The sequence below is a fragment of the Aotus nancymaae genome, unplaced genomic scaffold, assembly GCF_030222135.1.
Source record: "Aotus nancymaae isolate 86718 unplaced genomic scaffold, 86718_ANA_hifiasm-v0.15.2.pri h1tg000003l, whole genome shotgun sequence".
Taxonomy (NCBI): domain Eukaryota; kingdom Metazoa; phylum Chordata; class Mammalia; order Primates; family Aotidae; genus Aotus; species Aotus nancymaae.
In genome coordinates, this window is record NW_026988414.1 from 23,171,180 (window position 1) to 23,191,906 (window position 20,727).

General features: G+C 45.1%; 1 pseudogene; it reads left to right on the forward strand.

The window, feature by feature from the left end:
• Window positions 1-14,951: 14,951 nt before the first annotated feature.
• Window positions 14,952-15,076, forward strand: LOC135277479 (U2 spliceosomal RNA; annotated as a pseudogene).
• The last annotated feature ends 5,651 nt before the right edge of the window (window positions 15,077-20,727 follow it).

Here is a 20,727-nt window from a genome sequence, read left to right on the forward strand (position 1 = left end):
CATTTGAATGCTTCAGTGGTTGGCTTCTGAGTTGGCATCTGAGGCACATGTCTGTTGCTTTAGCTTCATGGATGCAATCATTCAAGGCTGGCCAGGCCCCCCTCTCTCTATACAACTGGCCTAGATTTTCTTCTGGAGTGGAGTTCTGAGGGGAGTAAGACTTATTCCGTGGTATTTAGCTTCCCTTACAGCAGGATTTCTCAATCTCAGCACTATTGACATTTTGGCCCATTGTGTTGTGGAGCATGAGACGGGAGTCTGTCCCGTGCATTGTAGAATGTTTAGCAACATCTCTGACCTCTAGCATCTAGATACTATAATAAGGGCCCTCACCTCCCTCCCCACAACCAGTTGTGATAACCAAAATTGTCTCCAGACATGGCCAGATGTTCCTGAGAAGCAAAAGTGCTTTGAGTTAGGAACTACTGTCCCAGAGTGTTGTAAGAAGCCCAGGTGGAAGCTGCAAGGCTTCTTATGACTCGGCCTTGGAAGTTACACACAGGTACTACCTCTGCATTCTGTTGGTCCAAAGTGAGTTTAAGGGCCAGCCAGATTCAAGCATAAGAAAACCATGCAGGGAGATATGGATCATGGGGAGGGCGTCACCTTTGGAGACTAGGTGTTTGTTAAAAGGATAACTCATGGAAACAATCTTCCAGGATTCTTTGCATTAGTCAGATCCCCTCAACAACTGTCTGCTGGATGCTCACTTTGCGCCGGGATAAGATACTGCCTAAGTCATGGTTTCTGTTCTTGAGGGTCTTGGAGGCCATTGGGGGAGACAGATTTAAAGCCAGAAAGTTTCTGCATGATGTGGTGTAAGATGGGATGCAGAGAGCAAAAGGCGAGGAAGGAGCAGAGGGAAGGGTTCCCATTCCAGTACGGGAGTTCTCTTCCTGGAGAAGATGACACTTAGGCTGAGACTTGTAAGATGAGTGAATCAATCTAGCTGAAGGGATGTGGAGAAGGCATTCCTGGGCAACTGCACAGTGTGCTGGAACAGCACAGCTCCCTGGTCCATGCAGTGGCCTCAGCTGTAGGTGTGTAGGTATGGGGTGGTCATGGAGAGAGAGCTGATTCTTGCAGGAAGGGCAGAGGTTGAATATGGGGGCCCCTGTGCAGCAGACTAAGGAACCAAGATTTCATTCTATGTCTATTTCTTGATTATTGATTAGTCATACCCAGTTACACTATTTTGCAAAGCAAACAGCAGTGAGATCTTCCAGGGCACCTGCAATCTGAGGTTACAAGGGAGGCAGCTCCAAGCACAGTAAACCAGGCTCAACATGATTCTCTACCAGGACAGGTGAGGAGGCCAGAGGGGCAGTCAGGTGTGTCAGGTGCCTAGAAAGCAACGAGACCCTTTGACAGGGGCTTTAGAGACCTCTCAGCATAGCCCTGTGGCTGCATTGTCAATTGTAGATGACATAACAAGTCACAAACTTGAAGTGACTTGATTATTGTCTCCTTGTTAGTGAGTTGGAGAGCTAGGATTGAACCCAGGTTTAGAATATTGACATATCTATTAATGTGTTGAGTGTTGTCAAAAAAGGAACAAAATAAGGAAGAGACAGAGAAAATGGAATGCTATTTGTTTCCTGGCCAAAGCGCTAGAAAACATTGACTTGCAGTTACTGCCTCGGAGTGCTGGGGCTCAGCGAGGTGCCTGGGAGTGTCCACACAGCCCTGAGGTTCTGGTGCCTTCCTCTCTTGCTCTGTGCGTTTGCTGCCCATCCTAAGATTCAGAAGAGCAGCAGCTAGTCTGCAGGGACATTTCTAATACCCTTGAAAGACAAAGTGGAGAATCTGGGTTCTCAGTTGTAAAGGGTCCTCCAGGTAGGAGAGACCAGGTCTCTGATAGACACCTGGTTGGACCGTGAAATCCTTATGTATTCACTTAGCTTCCTGGCGCAGTCCATGAGATACCAAGATGAACACTTTGCTGTTAAAAAAAAAGTCTCTGGAAGGGTGAGGTGGGAGGATCTCTTGAGCCCAGGAGTTCAAGCCTGTAGTAAACCATGATCACATCACTGCACTCTAGCTTGGGTAACAGAGCAAGACTCTGTCTCAAAAAAATTTTTAAAAGTCTCCAACTTCAATCGAGAAAGTATGTCTACATGGATCCACCCATGGCAAGTCCCCACTAATAAATTTATCCTTTGTTCCCAGGACAGAGTGTGAACTTCTTTGCATGGCACACTGAGCCAGCTTCCTTCTCCAGCCTCATCTCCTGCTGTTCGCAGCGCCACACCCATACTGAAATACTTGTCCTTCCCAGAGGCCCATGCTCTGGGCTTTTCGTCACGGTAACCCTTTCCTGTAATGCACCTCCTTTCTCATTCTGTCTGGCGACTCCTACTCATTCTTTGAGATCTTGATTACTTATTTGGCACGCATCTGTGAGCACCTCCTATGAGCAAAACCCTATGCTATGCATGGGGGACACGGTGATGAGTAAGACACAGTCCCTAACCTCAGAGAGAACCTCAAGTATTACTTTCTCTGTGAAAACGTCTTTAATCGCTTTGGTAATTCCCAAAGCATGCTCTTAGGGTCTTTATTGTACCACCGATTCCAATGCATTGCAGTTATTTGTGTATGTGTCCAACTAACTTTCTCATCAACCCAAGAGGGTAGACACCACGCCTAACTTGTTCATTGTTGCTCATATTCACAGTACCTAGCTCATGTCTGGATCACAGTCAATACATATTTTAAAGTAAATGAATAAATGAATGAGTGAGTGAATGGATAAGTAAATGCAGCTTCTTGGCATTTAAGGATATGAATCTTCACCAGCATGTGCCTCACACTAGCGATGGGGAGAATGATTTCCTATTCTATATGGAAGTTCTCTGTGAAGATTTCTATGCATGTACTTTGCCTCTGCAACCTCTTAGTGGAAGAACAGGTTTTTGATAAGCAGCCAGCAACCCTGACAGAGTCAAGTTACTTTCTTTAAGAAGATTAATGAACAGGGACTTAAGAGAAGGGATGGGTGAACTGGTTACTAACAAGTAAGAACCAGCTATAAGCTCACCCCTATTTTGGGAACAAACCAGACCAGGATCTTTAAGGCTGAGCTTGGCTTGGTTCAACTAATCCTTCTCCTCCTCTTTGTGCCTCGGCTGCTCCCACACCCACCACAGCCTTTCTCACTCATCTCTGTTGAATGATGAATCACATCCCTGTAGCACCTCCACGCTCTCCGTCTTCTGTTGGGTCTGGCATTTTCCTCACTTTGCTGTCCTATGAGGACAGAGAGGACTGGGGGTGGAGGGAGAGTCTTAGATAAATATACCATTTCAAGTCTTTCAGGGAGAAGGAAGCTCTGAGTGGGCCTTGTGATTCATGGTAAAGGGAAGATGTGGAGGAGGGAGCAGGGCTGGGCTGGATGAGGATCAGAGGTGAAGAAAGGGAGGTTGGGCCATCTTATGGGGATGGGTGGGAAAGGTGAACCACCAGATCCAGATAAGGAGTGGAAGGTTTGAGGCAGGTGGGGGAAGGAGTACAGGGAGAATGGGAATACAGATAGGTACACCTGACCTCTTCTTGGGCAATTTTCTGGTCAGCTTTCAGGATCCAACTTGAATTCCCCTTCCTTGGGAAACCTGACTTTCTGGTGTTCTCTGAATTACAAACATCCTTTGGTCAGTTGCCCCTCCGTGTCACTCTTCATCCTAGCCCACCTTTCTCCACTGCCTTATCTTTCAGATGGAATACCTCAAAGGGCCGAGACCATGCCTCCTTCCCTTATATGTGCCTAAGCAGGGTCTGGCACACTTTTACACTGAACATCTTTTCCTAATGCAAACTCGAGTCACATGGCCTGGCGCATGTCCACCATGTGGTCTGAGCGAAGCACAGAACATCTGAAATGAGGACCATCTTGGAAAATCTATGACATATGGTAAAAACGTGCTGAAGACGCCTTGTGTACTAAGAGTCAGCGGAATTTAATAGCATTTGTTTTATTGCCTTTCCCCCCACATTCCAGGGTTTCTGTCTTCCCTAATATGAAGATGCATTTTGCTGAAATGATTCATTTTGCAAAATTCCTGCAGGCCAAACAAGAAGTGGCATGCACTTAGGTTTCAAGTGGAGACACGTGACGTGGGAATCTGGGGCTTCAATTCCAGTTTGGTTTATAAAATGTTCAGCTGGTTGTTTCAAACCTCCGTTTCTACTCATGACCTCAGACAGAAAGGTGAGGCATGCCAACAGACCCAGCATGCAATGACTGAGCCCCTGCTGTATGCCAGACCCTTTTGCTTACATTTTTCTCTTTAGAAGCATCCCAGGAGATAGGCAGGTATTCACATATTTTAAACAGAAGAGACTTCTTGGCTCCTTGAGGAGCAGAAGTGATCTGTGTGCCTCGTTTTGAGGCTAACCACCAACATCACAATCTAGACAGTAAAAACCAAAAAGAGCCCTTGTATTTTTGAGAATCTGGGGACAGCAGCTGCTCTTGTTACCTTTGTAGATGGACAAGAGTCCTTCCTCTGGGACACTGGAGGGCAGTGTGGTACAGTGGATTGAGTTTGGGATTTGGAGTGAGGAAATTTGGGTGTGGGTTTGAAAGCTGTGTGGCCTTGAGCTAGTTAGGCAGCCTCTGTGAGTCTCAATTTCCTTGTCCCCAAATGAAGATAATCATTGTAAGACCCACTTTACTGGGCTGTTGTGAGGATCAGGCGGACAATGGATGTGAGAAATGCCTTGCAAGCTGTGAAGACTTAAACATCTGATTCTAGTATCATTATAAATGCATAATTTATGGGGCAGGGTCTCCTAGGTCCTACTCGAGTAAAAAAATATTCCCTTCAAAACTCATACCTTAATGCTGAATTTCTTTGAGTCTGGAATTCTCTCTTGGGGTTCAAGGAGGCCACTGCTCAAGTAAGCATACATTCCCTGAGATGCAGGTGGGGAAGGGTAGCCCAGAATTAATGAGGGTTCCATTTATCAATTTCATCTTGTGTCAGAAAAGGGAAGCAGGTTGTTCAGGGTCCAGGACAGGTGCATTTGGCTGGGAAGGAGGAAAGGAAAGTTCCCAGCCTGGGTGTTTCTGAGGCCAGAGGAACGCAAAGGCCCTGAGGACTCTCTAGGTTTGGAGCGTGTGCTTTGCTGGAGAAAGGAGGACACAAGTCAAAAGTAATCTTGGGTTGGAGGGTAAGTACTAAAGATCCAAGAATCTTGTACTCTCAAAGCAAGGAGGGGCTTTCATCCCCAGCATTTCCTTGTCTTCCGTCATTCACGAATTTTGCCACGTCTGCATGCTCCTTCTATTGTCTTTTACTTGATGAATTTCTTTACCTTGATTGTCCCAGGTAAGAAGCTTCAGCCTCATCTGAATCAAACATATTTGTGAGATTTCCATACAACTATTAAAACATATTCATATACCACCTAAAAATTACCCTAGGACCACTAGTTGTTCATGCATTTTGTTGGTAACTTGTGTTCCTGATCACCCATCTGGAGACAAAGTCTGCTCTCCTGCCCCTTCAACAAGTTCTCACGCTGCCTCCATAGTGATGGGAAGCTCAGTTCTTCTTTTGAGGTGACTCTGCCAGAAGGTTCTTCTGTAGATTGTGCCTGAATTTTCTTACCTGTAATTCTACTCACTGGTTCTAACTCTTGGATCCCATAAAGGATGTCTATTTTCACTTCCCAAGATGGGAAATCTGAAACCGGTTCTTAGGTACCTTATCTCCCAGCCAGGTTGGACACCTCCACTCAACCTAGCATTCCTCTGCTGACAGCATTTCAAGTGTCCTTGACATCTTTTGTCGCTGTCCCTCTAAGATGCTCAGTTTTGGGGTCATCTTTTAAAAGATAACTTCCAGCTTGGAATACAATCCTCTAGGTGTCGTCTGGACAAGGGTGAATGTGACTGTCCCATCCCTCATGCTAGGTTTGCTACTACTATTAATACAGCTCTTCTTAATGCACCTGCCAGCAGTCAGTGGGTTTGGTGTAGAATAACTGCTACATCAGTGTTGATACCTTGCCATGAGCAGCCACACATACTCTCACCTGGCCACCCCAGTAGAAGGCATGTGTGGATGAGCCGACTGTCATCTGGAGCAGCGTTCTTTAAACCTTTTTGATTATGCAAACATTTCAGTAAAAATATATCGAGTATGCATCTCTAATATGTATATATTTATTATAAATTATGCAATGGACTAATACATGTACATGCAAAATATGAGAATTTAAAAGTATGAAATAAATCAGAAGAAAAATTCTAATAATTTTACCCTCTTTTTATTGGACTGCTGTACATACCACCTGCAAATATTTCCCCCCAGGATACAGAACACTCGGTGCCCTCCTGCTAAACAAAGCAAAATCTCTGTATGAAAGGACAGAACCTCCAGTTGTGGTGACTCTAGCACCAGAGTTGAATTCATCGTTTTTCAAACTTCCCAAATAATGCCAGTGACACCCTTGGATATGCACCTGGAAGAATCAGAGTGAAAGAAAAGGGGGTCATCTCCACCCATCACCCCATTCACCCATGTGTATCCTGCTTTCTCAACACATACACACATACGCCATTTTTACTTGTCTCATGACTTCCCCTGTCTTCTACTCTACAAACTTTGTGCGTTTTTTCCCTGAAGACCAGAGATGTCTTTGGAATGTACAGAGGTGTAGTGACACGCAGAGAGGGAATTTTGTTTTTGAAGTCTTTGGAATAAGATTCCTTCCAACATAAAAATCTCAAGAGATTAAGCAGGAAGTGATTCTGGCCTTGGCATGAGTTCAGAGAACATGAACAGAGTGCAGATAAATGTAAAGTCACACTGTGAGGAGAGACTGGGCAATTGGAGGGCTTTTACTAGGGGAAGAGTTCTCAGATGTCTGATGGGAGTTGGGCAGAGGTGGAATTAAACCTTTTTCCTGTGGCACTTGGGGGTGGAACAAGGAGGCATATTGGACTCTGTATAAGGAAGGCTTTTGAATGGTTGGAGATGTCTACCAATCACTGGGCTGCTGGGGCGGAGGTGCTCGCCCTTTCTGGAAGGGGTTTAGGGTGAGCTGGGTGAGGAGCTGATGGAAGCCTGGGTCCCGTGCTGGCAACCTGGACTAAAACAGGCCAGGACAGAGTGGGATATGATTGTGAGGACTCTAGGCCCTCCTGAACCCCCTTTCATGGGCCTGTCTCCCTTGCTCAGAGTTTTGACACTACTTCTTTCTGCAGGCCCAAGCCTGCCTCCTTTTGGAGTGGTAGAGATGCTTGGGTGACCACCTGCCATCGTGGGCAGCCGACCCAGCTGGGTGTACACAAGCTTTGAAAAAAAATGTTACCCCATTACCTCTTTGCTGTCAGGACATCCTCTTGAGTTTCCATCTATGTTCATTAGGAAGCATGTGAGATCTTAGGATGGGGGGTCGAGGGGACCTACTTTCTTTCCTCAAGGCCAGAAGAAGACATTGGGACCATCCCTTGTGGGTGAGTCATTTTCCCTGGGGCTGTCTTACGTCCTGTCAAGACTGAGGTGACACTCTACTAATTTGTCTTCAGGAATGTCTTGGGGATCCATCTGTCCCTTCTGTCACTTCTCTTTCAGGCCCTTGTCATCCTTCACCAGGATGGCAATGAGCCTCTCACTGCTTGGTATCCTGGGCCCTAGGCTCTCCCCTCTAGACCACCCTCCTTAGAATGATCATGGTGAAATATGACCAAATCACCTCATTTCCCATGTTACCTGTGCACACAGGACTACCACCTGTAACAAACTCAGCCCTTCACAGCTTCTCCTGCCTCCTCTCCATCCATGAATCCCATGTCCCCTCAGGGTGCCCCTGCCAGGGGGACTCCAGACTTTTGTTGCATATGGGGTTTTGGTATCTCAGAATGTCTTCAGCCATCTCTTCTGCTTGGGAAACTCCTCATCCTATCATAAGACCCTCCCAAATGTTCCAATTTTCTGTGAAATATTTCCTGATTCTCCCAGAGCGTGGGCTCCCACATGGCTGTTTGTAGAGTCCTCTGAGCTGCTACGGTGCCATATTTAGGATGCTTGCTGTTGAGTCTGTGGCTTACATGTGTGCTCACTGATGATAGGGACAGAGACGTGCTTATGGTGGCACTTCGTGTGCATGCAGAAAAGATTAGTCCAGGAAATGAATCATCAAATCCCATAGACTGTAACTCATTTGACCTTCTGACCATCCTGTAAGTGGTCTGATATTAGGCTTTCCCATTAAAAGTCAACTAAAATGGCGTCCTGTTCAGAGCTATTGGATATGCAGCAGAGAGAGTGCTGTATTCGCATCCAGGAGATGCTTTAACAAATTCCCACAAACTGGGTGGCTTAAATGAGAGACTTTTATTGTCTCACATTGCTGGAGACTAGAAGTCTGAGATCAAAAGGTTGGTGAGGTTGATTCTTTCTAGAGTCTCTGAGAGAATCTGTTCCCTGCTTCTCGTCTAGGTTCTGGTGAGTGGCTGACAACTTCGGATGGTCCTTGGCCCGTAGAAGCAGCATCTGGATTCATTTCTGCCTTTATATGCACATGGTGTTCTACCTGTGTGCCTGTCTCCAAACTTCTCCTTTTTTTTAATTAAAAAAATTTTTTTTTCATTGTATTTGGGCTCTGGGGTACATGTACACATCCTACATCCTGCAGGATTGTTGCATAAGTACATACATGCCACATTCCCCCCAACCCCGTGGCCTACATCAGGCATTTCTCCCAGTGTTATCCCCACCCATCCGCCCCAGCTCCTGCTGTCCCTCCCCTCCTCCCCACCTGGCCCAGTGAGTGTTGTTCCCTTCCCTGTGCCCAGGTGTTCTCATTGTTCATCATCCACTTTTGAGTGAAAACATGCGGTGTTTGGTTTTCTGTTCTTGTGTCAGTTTGCTGAGAATGATGGTTTCTAGCTTCATCCATATACTTGTCATATTGGATTAGGGTCCACCCTAATGACTTCATTCTAACTTCATTACCTCTGTGAAGACTGCCTCCAAATAAGGTCTCATCCTGGGATGCTAGGGGTTGGGACTTCAACGTACAAATTTTGGCAGGGCACAGTTCAACCCATAGCAAGTACCAAGCCTTTAGGAATATGACTTTGCCTCTCTGAGTGTCACTTTTCACACCTGCAAAATGAAAGGACTGGGCTAGCTAAATAAACCCTGAGGCTTTATCTGTAGTTCTTCTTCATTCACTTTGGAAAGTCCAGTGGTAACTTTCTTTTCATCCATTTGTTTAACAAATATTTATTGCGTGTCTACTACATCCTAGGCACTTGGAATTTGTGCTCCATAAGCAGAGTTATTGTAAATGGTCCATACCTTCCTGTTGAGTGAAACATAATGAAGTGTCCATGACATATCTGTGGTCGGCATCATCTGTGGAACCTTGTGTCATTCGATTGGGAATCCGCCTTGTTAGCTGTTTGAATATTGGTTTCACAATCTGAAGAATAGGCCTGCGGTTGCCAGGCTTAAACCTTAGGCATAATCTGGTTATGAAATCTGTTTGGAAACACTATGACTGAGCCGCTTTGCTTGGTCATTCTCCAATCCCGCGTTTCTGGCTTTAGGAGGCTCAGGCACCATTTATTTGTAAAGGAAGTAGTAGCGTACACCTCCTAAGGGCTTACTTTGTTCAAAATCAAGCCTCACTCTAAATATGCATAACAGAGCCCAGTGTCCGTGCAGCAGGGACCAGGGACTGGACGCCTCCTGGCGTGGTAGATGAACCAGGTCCCTGCCTGTCGTCATGTGAGCCAAGGGCCTCCCTCCTCATCGCAGTGCACCAGGGCTGTGTTCAGCATTTTAAAACCATCCCTGAAGTCAGTGCTTATCATGTGCCGTGGGCTCTGTACTGAGCACCTTTAGCCTTTCTGCAGCCTTGTGAGGTGGAAACTATTATAACCATTTCACAAGGAGAAACCAGGAGGAGGATGGTTTTGGGTAGGCAGGAGGGTCTCACGCACTTGCTCTGGGCCCTGGAGGCCTGCAGGCTCCCCTTGGAGACCCGAGTCCCTAGAGCTGGAGGCCCCTTCTAGGGGAGCTGCCTGGGGCTTTCTGCTATCTCCAGCTTGGCCCCATGATTCTCAGAGCTGCCCTGAAAAGCCCTGCTGTGGGCTCAGCCCAGGGTCCCTGTGCTGGGTAGCAGTGGGTGAGGGGTTGGGCTGAGGGGCCCTTCCTCCCTTTCCTCTCCTTTCCTTCTGTTCATGGTGAGAGAGACCCTAAGCCTTTCACTTATGCTTTATTTTAGAAGCTTCTGTGAACTGAGGGTAAGAATGAGCACTTGAGTCCTCTCCTCCCCCTCAACTCATGAGTAAGGCTGGCACCAGCTTCTGGTCTACTCTGTCAGCCAGAAGAGAATCCTACCAGAGCACAAGACACAAAGCAGGGAGACCCCTTTGTCAGCAGCTGTGCACTGGTGGCGTCAGTCAGGGAGGCCCTGTCAGGTCTTTCCAGGTCCTCTCTTCTCAGGGTCCTCCTGCAGCCCTGAACTGTCGTTACTCTCATTATATACCAAAGCTCCCCTTTAATGTGTCACATTCTTATGAAAAGGAGGTACATGAACAAAGCCTCAACAGTAAACATATGTATTCAGAGAGGTTCTTATTCCTGAAAAGTAATATGAAATCCCTATTTTGACCTTGTTTTGGATAATGTAATTTCAACCTGAAGACTATGTTTTCATGTTTTAGTCTTCTCCTTCCCAAGTAAGAGCACAGTCTGGCTTAAGTCCATCAAATGTCCAAATGAGGCCAAACCCTGCCGCTGTCAGCTTGCTTAAGGCTTTGCAATTGAGTGAAGTTTCAACTGGAGATCTGAGCTGCTCATTGTCAGTGTCATCTGGTTAATGCTCCTGTCTTCCAGGCAGGTTGTGTAGGGGACAGCACATTCCCGTCTCTCCTGTTCTTTCTTCTCAATTTCTCCTTCCATTCTCCAAGACATAGGGAGGTGCTTCTAGAAAGATTTGACTTCCCTAAAAGAGGCTCTACTCTACTGCCTTCTAGACCTTTAGGGTCCTGCTGGCAGAAGTTTTGCTGACAAGTTAATTAAAGGATAGGGGAGTCCTTTCCTAGCCCAGGGTTAGGCTGTGGACTGTTGAAGGGGTTCTTAGGACACTGAGGGTATTGGACAACCTCCTAGGCTAACTGAGATTTATCCCTTTCTTTACTCATTCAGCAAATATTGAATGAATTTCGGGCACCATCCTGGGACCTGGTCCTGTCTCAAGGGACTCAGGCACCTGGTAGGAGAAATAGAAATGTGAATAAGCAACTGAGTGCAGAGGGCAAGGGCAGGGTCACCAAGGGGGCTATAAAAATGCAGAGCGGGGATCAGAGTTCTCATTTGTTGTTTCTGTCATTTTGTTCAACCAGTGTAATTCCAATGCTTGCCACATGTTTGCTCTGCTCATGTTTATGATGCGGTATGACTCAGCTGGTGCATCTGTCACGAGTAAGAGTAACCTCCCTCATGGGTTTCTCATCAAACATGGCCACCAACTCTCATTGTTCCCCAGGGGAGAATTTAAATTCTTTAAGAGCAAAAATCATGTCAAGTTTATTTTCTATAATACACACAGCATCTAGTAGCAGGGTTAATGAAAAGGATAGCGAAGGAAAGATGACCTTTAGGGGTAGCTTTTAAACTTTAACATAAGTATCATGTGCAGAGCTTGTTAAAACATAGATTTCTACCCCACAAGACTGATGCAGTAGATCTGGGGTAGACCCCAAGTATTTGCATTTCTAAGGGCCACACTTTGAGCAGCATCAGCCTATGGGGTCTTCTTCCCTATCTGAGACTGATGAAAAGAGGTGGCACTGCGTGTTGTTCCCAAAGAACTGCCACGGGGTTTGGCACTTGCCACTTTCTTAGCAGGAGCCCGAGCCTGTCCTACAGGACAGGTTCAAGCGATTGGGGTTCTGTATAGGTGTAGGATGACGTAGCCATGATGCAGGTGTTTGACACAACCAGTGGAAATATGAATGTGTGCCTTCAGCATTCAGCTTGTTAAGTGAAATATAGGGCTATTAAAATATCTCTGCTTGTGAAACCCCTTTGTCTTTCCTTTAGGATTATTATCCCTTCTTATGCAATTGGTTTCTTTAAGGAAAAGGACCTGCTCTTGTGGCCATTCGGGTTTCACTTATTCATCATCACTGCCTATTCATTCTGAGTAAGTTTTAATTGTCTTTGAAATTGAGCAAAGAGCCCAGTGCTGGTGATCTGGCTGTGCTAACTTTCATCACACTGCTGAAGAATGCATTCACTCCAGGCACGGGACAGCTACCCACCCACCTGTCATGTGCTTCTGAATGAAGAGATCTGACTCAGTCTCCATGAAATTCTGTGATTTCTTCCCTTTCTACCAATACTTGGACACTGGTGTCCCTGCTTAGACTTACTGCAGACCTCACGTATTGGGGTACTTCTGCAGTCATTACTGAAAGCTGTCTGTCATTTGTCTGATGAAATAAGCAGTGTGGTGAATGGAAAGAGCTTTGGAGTCTTTCAGGACCTCGTTTGGGTGTCCTCTGCCCCAGGACCTGGACTGGGACAGGGATTTCGTTTCTGCATACACAGCACCTGGGCTTCTCCCTATCATAGCTTGCAACCGGCATTACTGAAACCAGGCCACGTGCCTGCCTCCTTCGCTAGATTTGGAGTTCCTTAAGCACAAGGATTGTCTGTTGTTTCCTCTTTAGCCCAAAGCAGGGCCTGCTGCATGACAGCAGCTCACTCAGTGGCTGCTGAACTCATTGGGAATTATACAGACCTTTGCTTGCATCCTAGCTGGGGATCTGTTACTTACTTCTCTGGGTTGTCACTTTCCCTTTCTGAAAAATGAGGATAATAATATGTATCTGAACATGGGCTATCCATATGCCAGGCTTGATTCTATGTGCTTCATGAGTGATGTCTCATTAATCCTCAAAGCCACCCTATGAGTGGGTATTAACAATACCTACATTTTCAGTTAAGACCATTAAGGAACAGAGGAGTTAAGATGTTTTGTAAGCTCACCTGATAAAGGGCTGATCAGGATTTGAACTCTGGCTGTTTGACTTCAGAGTCTGTACTTTTAGCCACTGCAGTAGTGATTCTCAACTGGGGGCGATTTTGCCTCCCAGGGGACATTTCACAATGTCTGGAGACAATTTTTATTGTAACTGTCAGGAGGAGGTGCTACTGGTGTTTAGAGAGCAGAGGCTAGGGATGCTGCTAGGCATCTGACAATGCACAGGACAGGCTCCCACAACAAATACTCATTCGGGCCAAAACATCAATAGCGTCTTGACTGAGAAAACTTGTACTACGTTGTGCTGCCTCCATAAAATCCAGTTTGCTAAGAGCTTGGCCCAGAGCAGGCCCACAATAAATGATGCTCCGTTCTCAAAGTTTGCAGGTTGTAGTTCAGAGAAGAACCCCCGAGTCTCCAGCTTCATTCAGCAGCTCGTTTTATTCTTAATGGTTCCCAGCTGCTTGGCATCTCTATCTTGGGAGTTCCTGGTTTTGTGAGACATGTTGACAGTTATCAAGAGTTAGGGCAAAACTCTCCTTGGGAGAAGTCCAACTTCTTTGAGATCTGGCAAGTTCAGACATTCCACACAGAATGCACCCTTTCCTGGCCTCTGACCTCATGGCACACGTGATTCTGGGGATGGTTGGGTTTTGTGCAGTAAGTTTTTTCCTTCATGGGAACTGACATTTCTTACCCTTTGCATGGAAGGCCTCGTGGGGTGCTTGCCACCATCAATGAGGCATTGGTATGAACGCTGTCATGGTTCTGGCCCTTGAAAATGCATGAGCCAAGGAGAAACATGACAGATGGCCCATCATCCAGAGTAGCAGCCACGCCTTGCATGCTGGGCACTTTGGGTGGAGAGCTGTGAGACCATGATTTTACCATTGACTCACCAGGTGACCTTGGGAAGTCCCTGGAGCTGACTTCTTTTACTGCCAGCATGAAGCCTCCCACCTGCCCTGTAGAGTTCTATGTAAGACCTTTGGACAAGGTGGAATTAGGGATCTTTTTATGTATAAGTTTTCTAGCCATGAGCATGAGAAAGTTTTACTTAAAATGTTGACCAGTGGTATGCAGCATAAATTCACTCTGGAGAACCAATGGCAAGCAGCGGACTCATATCCACCCTGGAATATGAGCAGAAGCAAATGGCTTCTCTGAGGTCTAAGAAAAAGTCTAGGTTTAGTCAGGATGTTACCTGGGATTTATGTGCAGAAGAGAATTTGTTCTTTTTTGAAGCAAACAGACATAGGATTCCAGATGGAAGAGTCAGTTGCCTCTCTTGGGGACTGGGAAGGTGGGTGAGGGGGAAAAAAGCCCATAAGAGGACTTTTCACTGCCTGTGCTTCACATGATGCGAGGATATCTGAAGGACTTTGGAGAACTGAAGATGCACAATGACACAGTTTGGAGCTTTGAGTTTCATGAGTAGAATGGACAGCTTGGCCTGGATATGCTGCTAGTATTGTAAGGTGTGACTGCTGCCTTCTGGCTGCAAATACGGAAACTTATTGGCTAAAGTGTAAGAGGGCAATAGAGCCAATGTTAAAGTACTCCCATGGGACCTCTTATTTGAACCAAGTTTGTCATCTAAAATAGACCTAGACAGCCATATCTGCTGAAGTGGCCTCAGTCACACCACAAAAGTGAAAGGAGAGGCTCTTGACTGAAACATGGACTGCAGGCACAGTGCTTTGCACCCTCAGGGGCACAGTGGGCTCAGACCCATCTTCTTCTACTCAGGCTAGGAGGTGCCCCTCACATTCTATTTGCAAAGTTGAGAGGAAAAATATCAAATTGAAAGGTTGTTCAAAAGCATAATTAAATTTATGCCAGCTAATTGAGTTGATATCATGTTTCATCAGATGAACTTGACTCTGTGTTAGTCTGTTCTCACATTGCTATAAATAAATACCTGAGACTGTGATGTGATCACTTCTCACCCTTTTGGTAAGATCAAGTGTAGTATCTGTTCTTAAAAGTTTAGTATCTGATATCAGTGTCCTCCATCCAAGGACAATCTATTAAATTCTCCTTAAGCTGATAAGAAACTTCAGCAGTCTCAGTATACAAAATCAATGTGCAGAAATCACAAGCATTCCTATACATCAATAACAGACAGAGAGTCAAATCATGAGCAAACTGCCATTTACAATTGTTACAAAGATAATACAATACATAGGAATACAGCTAACAAAGGATGTGAAGGACCTCTTCAAGGAGAACTACAAACCACTGCTCAAGGGAAAAAGAGAGGACACAAACAGATGGAAAAACATTCCATGCTCATGGTTAGGAAGAATCAATATTGTGAAAATGGCCATACTGCCCAAAGTAATTTATAGATTCAATGCTATCCCCATCAAGCTACTATTGATCTTCTTCACAGAACTGGAAAAAACCACTTTAACCTTCATATGGAACCAAAAAAGAGCCCACATAGCCAAGACAATCCTAAGCAAAAAGAACAAAGCTGGAGGCATGCTACCTGACTTCAAACTATACTCTAAGGCTACAATAATCAAAACAGCATGGTACTGGTACCAAAACAGAGATATAGACCAATGGAACAGAATGGAGGCCTTGGAAGTAACGCCATACGTCTACAACCATCTGATCTTTGACAAACCTGACAAAAACAAGCAATGGGGAAAGGATTCCCTGTTTAATAAATGGTGTTGGGAAAACTGACCAGCCATATGCAGAAAGCTGAAACTGGACCCCTTCCTGACACCTTACACTAAAATTAACTCCAGATGGATTAAATATTTAAACATAAGACCTAACACCATAAAAACCCCAGAAGAAAACCTAAGCAGTACCATTCAGACATAGGCATAAGCAAGGACTTCATGACTAAAACACCAAAAGCAATGGCAACAAAAGCCAAAATAGACAAATGGGATCTAATTAAACCTACGAGTTTCTGCACAGCAAAGGAAACAGTCATTAGAGTGAACCGGCAACCAACAGAATGGGAAAAATTTTTGCAAGCTACCCATTGGACAAACGGCTAATACCCAGAATCTACAAAGAACTAAAGAAGATTTACAAGAAAAAACAAACCCATTCAAAAGTGGGCAAAGGATATGAACAGACACTTTTCAAAAGAAGACATTTATGCTGCCAACAAACCTATGAAAAAATGCTCATCATCACTGGTCATTAAAGAAATGCAAATCAAAGCCACATTGAGATACCATCCTCACACTAGTTAGAATGACGATCATTAAAAAATCTGGAGACAACAGATGCTGGAGAGGATGTGGAGAAATAGGAATGCTTTTATACTGTTGGTGGGAGTGTAAATTAGTTCAACCATTGTGGAAGACAGTGTGGTGATTCCTCAAGTATCTAGAAATAGAAATTCCATTTGACCCAGCAATCCCATTACTGTGTATATACCCAAAGGATTATAAATAGTTCTATTATAAAGACATACACATGTATGCTCATTGTGGCACTGTTTACAATAGCAGTGACTTAGAACCAACCTACATACCCATCAGTGATAGACTGGACAAGGAAAATGGCATGTATATACCATGGAATACTATGCAGCCATAAAAAAGGATGACTTCATGTCTTTGTAGGGACATGGATGAATCTGGAAACCATCATTCTCAGCAAACTGACACAAGAACAGAAAACCAAACACGGCATGTTCTCACTCATAGATGGGTGTTGAACAACGAGAACACATGGGCATAGGGAGGGGAACATCACACCCTGGGGTCTGTTGGGGGGTGGGAGGCTGGGGAGGGACAGCAGGGGGTGGGGAGGTTGGAGAGTGATAACATTGGGAGAAATGCCTAATGTAGGTGATGAGGGGATGGAGGCAGCAGATCACCATGGCATGTGTGTACCTATGGAGGAATCCTACAAGATCTGTACATGTCCCCCAGAACTTAAAGTACAATAAAAAAAAGAAGAAATATCTGAGACTGGATAATTTATAAGGAAAAGAGGTTTAATTGGCTCACAGTTCTGTGGGCTGTGCAGGAAGCATGATGCTGGCTATCTGCTTGGCTTCTGGGGAGGCCTGAGGAAACTTACAATCATGGCTGAAGGTAAAGGGGAAGCAGGCTCATCTTATATGGCTGTAGCAGGAGCAAAAGGTGCTACACACTTTTAAACAATGAGATCTCATGAGAACTTACCCACTATCATGAGGACATAGCTACAGCTCAGCATTCTGTTGGAGTGGCCAGAATGCAGGCAACAGTGTCCCAAGGCTGCACAGGGCAGCAGGGCCCTGGGCCTGGTCCAGGAAACCATTCAGGCCTCCAGGCCTGTGAGGGGAGGGTCTGCCACAAAGGTTTCTGTAATGCTTTTAAGGTCTTTGCCTCATCGTTTTGGATATTATCACTTGGCTCCTTTTTATTTATACAAATTTCTATAGCCTGCTTGAATTCCTCCCTTGAAAGTGGGCTTTGCTTTTCCATCACGTGGCTAGGCTGCAAATTTTCCAAATTTTATGCTCACTTCTATGCTCCCTTCCAATTTTGGGTCATTTCTTTGCTCACATTTATGAGGATAGGTTGTTAGAAGCAGCCAGGCCACATCTTAAACATTTTGCTGCTTAGAAATTTCTCCCACCAGATACCCTAAATCATCACTCTCAAGTCCAAAGTTCCACAGATCCCTAGAGCAGGGGCACGATGCAGCCAACCTCTTTGCTAATGCATAACAAAAGCAACCTTTGCTCCAGTTCCCAATAAGTTCCTCATTTGCATCTGAGACCGCCTCAGCCTGGACTTTTTTGTCCATATCACTCTTGGCATTTTGGTGACAATTTCAAAAGTTTATAGAAAGTTCCAAGTTTCCTTTGTCTTCCTGACTTCTTCTGATCCTTCCACACTCTTTCAATTTCTGCCTGTTATCCAGTTCCAAAGCTGATTCCACATTTTCAGATATCTTTATAGCAATGCCCTGCCCCTCATTACCAATTTTCTGTATTAGTTTGTTCTCAAATTGCTATAAAGAAATACCCGAGACTGGGTAATTTATAAAGAAAAGCGGTTTAATTGGCTTATGATTCTGAAGGCAGTACAGGAAGCATGATGCCTGCATCTGTTCATCTTCTGGGGAGGCCTGAGGAAACTTAGAATCATGGCAGAAGGGGGAGGGGAAGCAGACTCATCTTACATGGCCGAAGCAGGAGAAAGAGGGAAGAAGTCCCACACACTTTTAAACAAGCGTATTTCATGAGAAGGCACTCACTATCATGAGGACAGTACCCAAGGAGAAATCCACCCCCATGGTCTAATTATCTCCCACCAGGCCCACCTCCATACATCATTGAGGATTACAATTTGACATGAGATTTGGGTGGGGACACACATCCAAACCATATCACTGTTCATAGGCTATTGGGGCCTAAGAATTCTAACATAATCAGAGGGCTCCAAGTTGGATGCCACAGGGCACTGGGGTATTTGCACCGTCATGATGGCTCACCCCTGTAATCCCAGCAGTTGAGGAGGCTGAGGCAGAAGATCTCTTGAGGCCAGGAGTTTAAGATCAGCCTGGGCAACATAATGAGACTCTCTCTCTAGGAAAAATTTGAAAGTTAGCCCAGCGTATTGGCACGTGCCTATAGTTGCAGCCACTTGAGAGCCTCAGGTGGGAGGATGGCTTGACCCCAAGAGTTCCAGGCTGCAGTGAACCATGATCACACTACTGTACTCCATCCTGTGTGACAGAGTGAGGTCCTGTCTCTTTAAAGAAAAAAATAGTAGCAATTTTAGCACTTTTGTGTACCAGCACTGTACGAGGTTCATTATTTATAATCCTTTTACCAGCCTTAAACTTTCTTATTATTTATCCTTTTTTTCATGTGAAAAAGAAATGAGACCCAGGGTGGCTAGCTGGCTGTAGATGATTAGTTAATGGGAAAGCAGGTATTGGAATCTAGGTCTGTCTGTGTTCAAAAAACACTTACTTTCTGTCATTATCTTCAGATCAATCCTATATAGTTAGGGAAAAGCTAAGCTGATATACAGTAACCCAAATACACAGTGGATTAAATAAAATAGAGCGTATTTAAGTTTCTGTTAAATAACAGTCCCATGGTAGATAAATGGTACAAGAAAGGTGGGCAGCTCCTTGAGGTCATTCTGGGACCCAGGTTCCTTTTCTAATGGTCCTCCACCATCTTCCAGAATGTTCTCCTCATCTGCATATCTATGCTTCAGCCCTTGATTAAGGAAGAAAGAAGGAATGGAAGGCAAGCAATTTACTCTGAAGAAAGTGACCAGAGGTTGTCACTTACTACCTGCCTGCCATGAAGGAAGCTTAGTTACCTGGGCACACTTAGCTGCCAGGGAGTGTGTAAAATGTGTTTCTGGTGGAGTGGCTGTATGCTCTGCTGAAACTTGGGATGAATGTGTATGTGTTTTGATGCTAAATAGAAGGGAAGAATAGGGTTTTCAGGACATTTCACAGTTGCTAATATATAAGTCTACATGAAGTTAAAAACATGGATGTTTATCTTTAGAAGCAAGTTAAGCACTTGAAAATTTAATCTGACAAGGTGTTTGTGACCTTGCCATACCTGCCCACTGAGATGACACTAACACAAATGAGAGGTGAGGTTTTGGTGCAATGGCCTAGGCTAAGTGAACAAGGATCCTGTCAGCAGGCGCCTTGCTGATTCTGCCTGGGGGAAGGTCTCAGTGAATCCTGACCTTAGCCAGAGTTATCAAGAGGTGGTCACTGATTATTCTCAGTAAACGCTTGGCTCATCTTCGAGTACTTAGGATTGTAAGTGGAGCACTTTCTCTTTGGAATTCCTGCTGCTCCTGGAAAACTCCCCACTCTGTGGATTCTAGGGATTAGGAGGATGATATCAGCCCAGGAGGATATCAGGATGTTCTGCTTATTTCATTCTCTCTCCTTTTTCAGTGAAGACAAAGGAATTAAATAATGCCAGTGTCACTCTTTATGCCTGAGATGAGATATGGGCAATTGTATAATTTGGAATGCCCTAGAATCTCTTCTGGGATTCTATTCCAGGGACAAACATGTGCCTGAGGTTGGGGCACTGTAGTTTCCGTTCACACCCTCTCCTTTTGCACTCCTTTCTCCAACTGTATTCCATGAAAAAAGACCTTTGGTTGTAAGGAATCTGAGTTAGTTTCATGCCACTTTCTCGCTCCGTATGTTTGTTGTTTCCTCTCCTTGGGATTTTCTAAGCCCCAGGGTCCCTACTCTCCATTTCCACACACTGCCCTGCAGTATCTAACCAGCTTCTCATCAATTCCATCTCATGGCCGCCTCTCTTCCTCTGAGGGGTCTTCCTTCACTCCCCGTCTGACCCAGGGGCTTCTTGCCTACACTCTTGAGGCTCTTTGCATTTCTTTCTCTCTTCGTAGAGTAGTGCAGTTCAGTTATCAAAAACTGCATTAGTCACAGCTTTGCCACTTACTAGCTGTACAAACTTGTACAAGTTTCTTCCTTTTGCCAATTCTCAGTTTTTCAGTAAAGTTAGGTAGCAAAGTATCCATATTCGACGACGACCGTGAGGGTCCGATGAGGTAGTGTAGCCAAGTTGTTTAATGCACCGTCGGGCACATGGGAGGCACTCAGTAAACCTTTGGCTGCCTGGCACCAGAAACCCATCCTGATATTTGGAGGCGAAGTCCTGGAAGGCAGTCACACCTTCTTCCACCATCGAAGCTGAAAGGCCAGATGCTGTTTTTATTC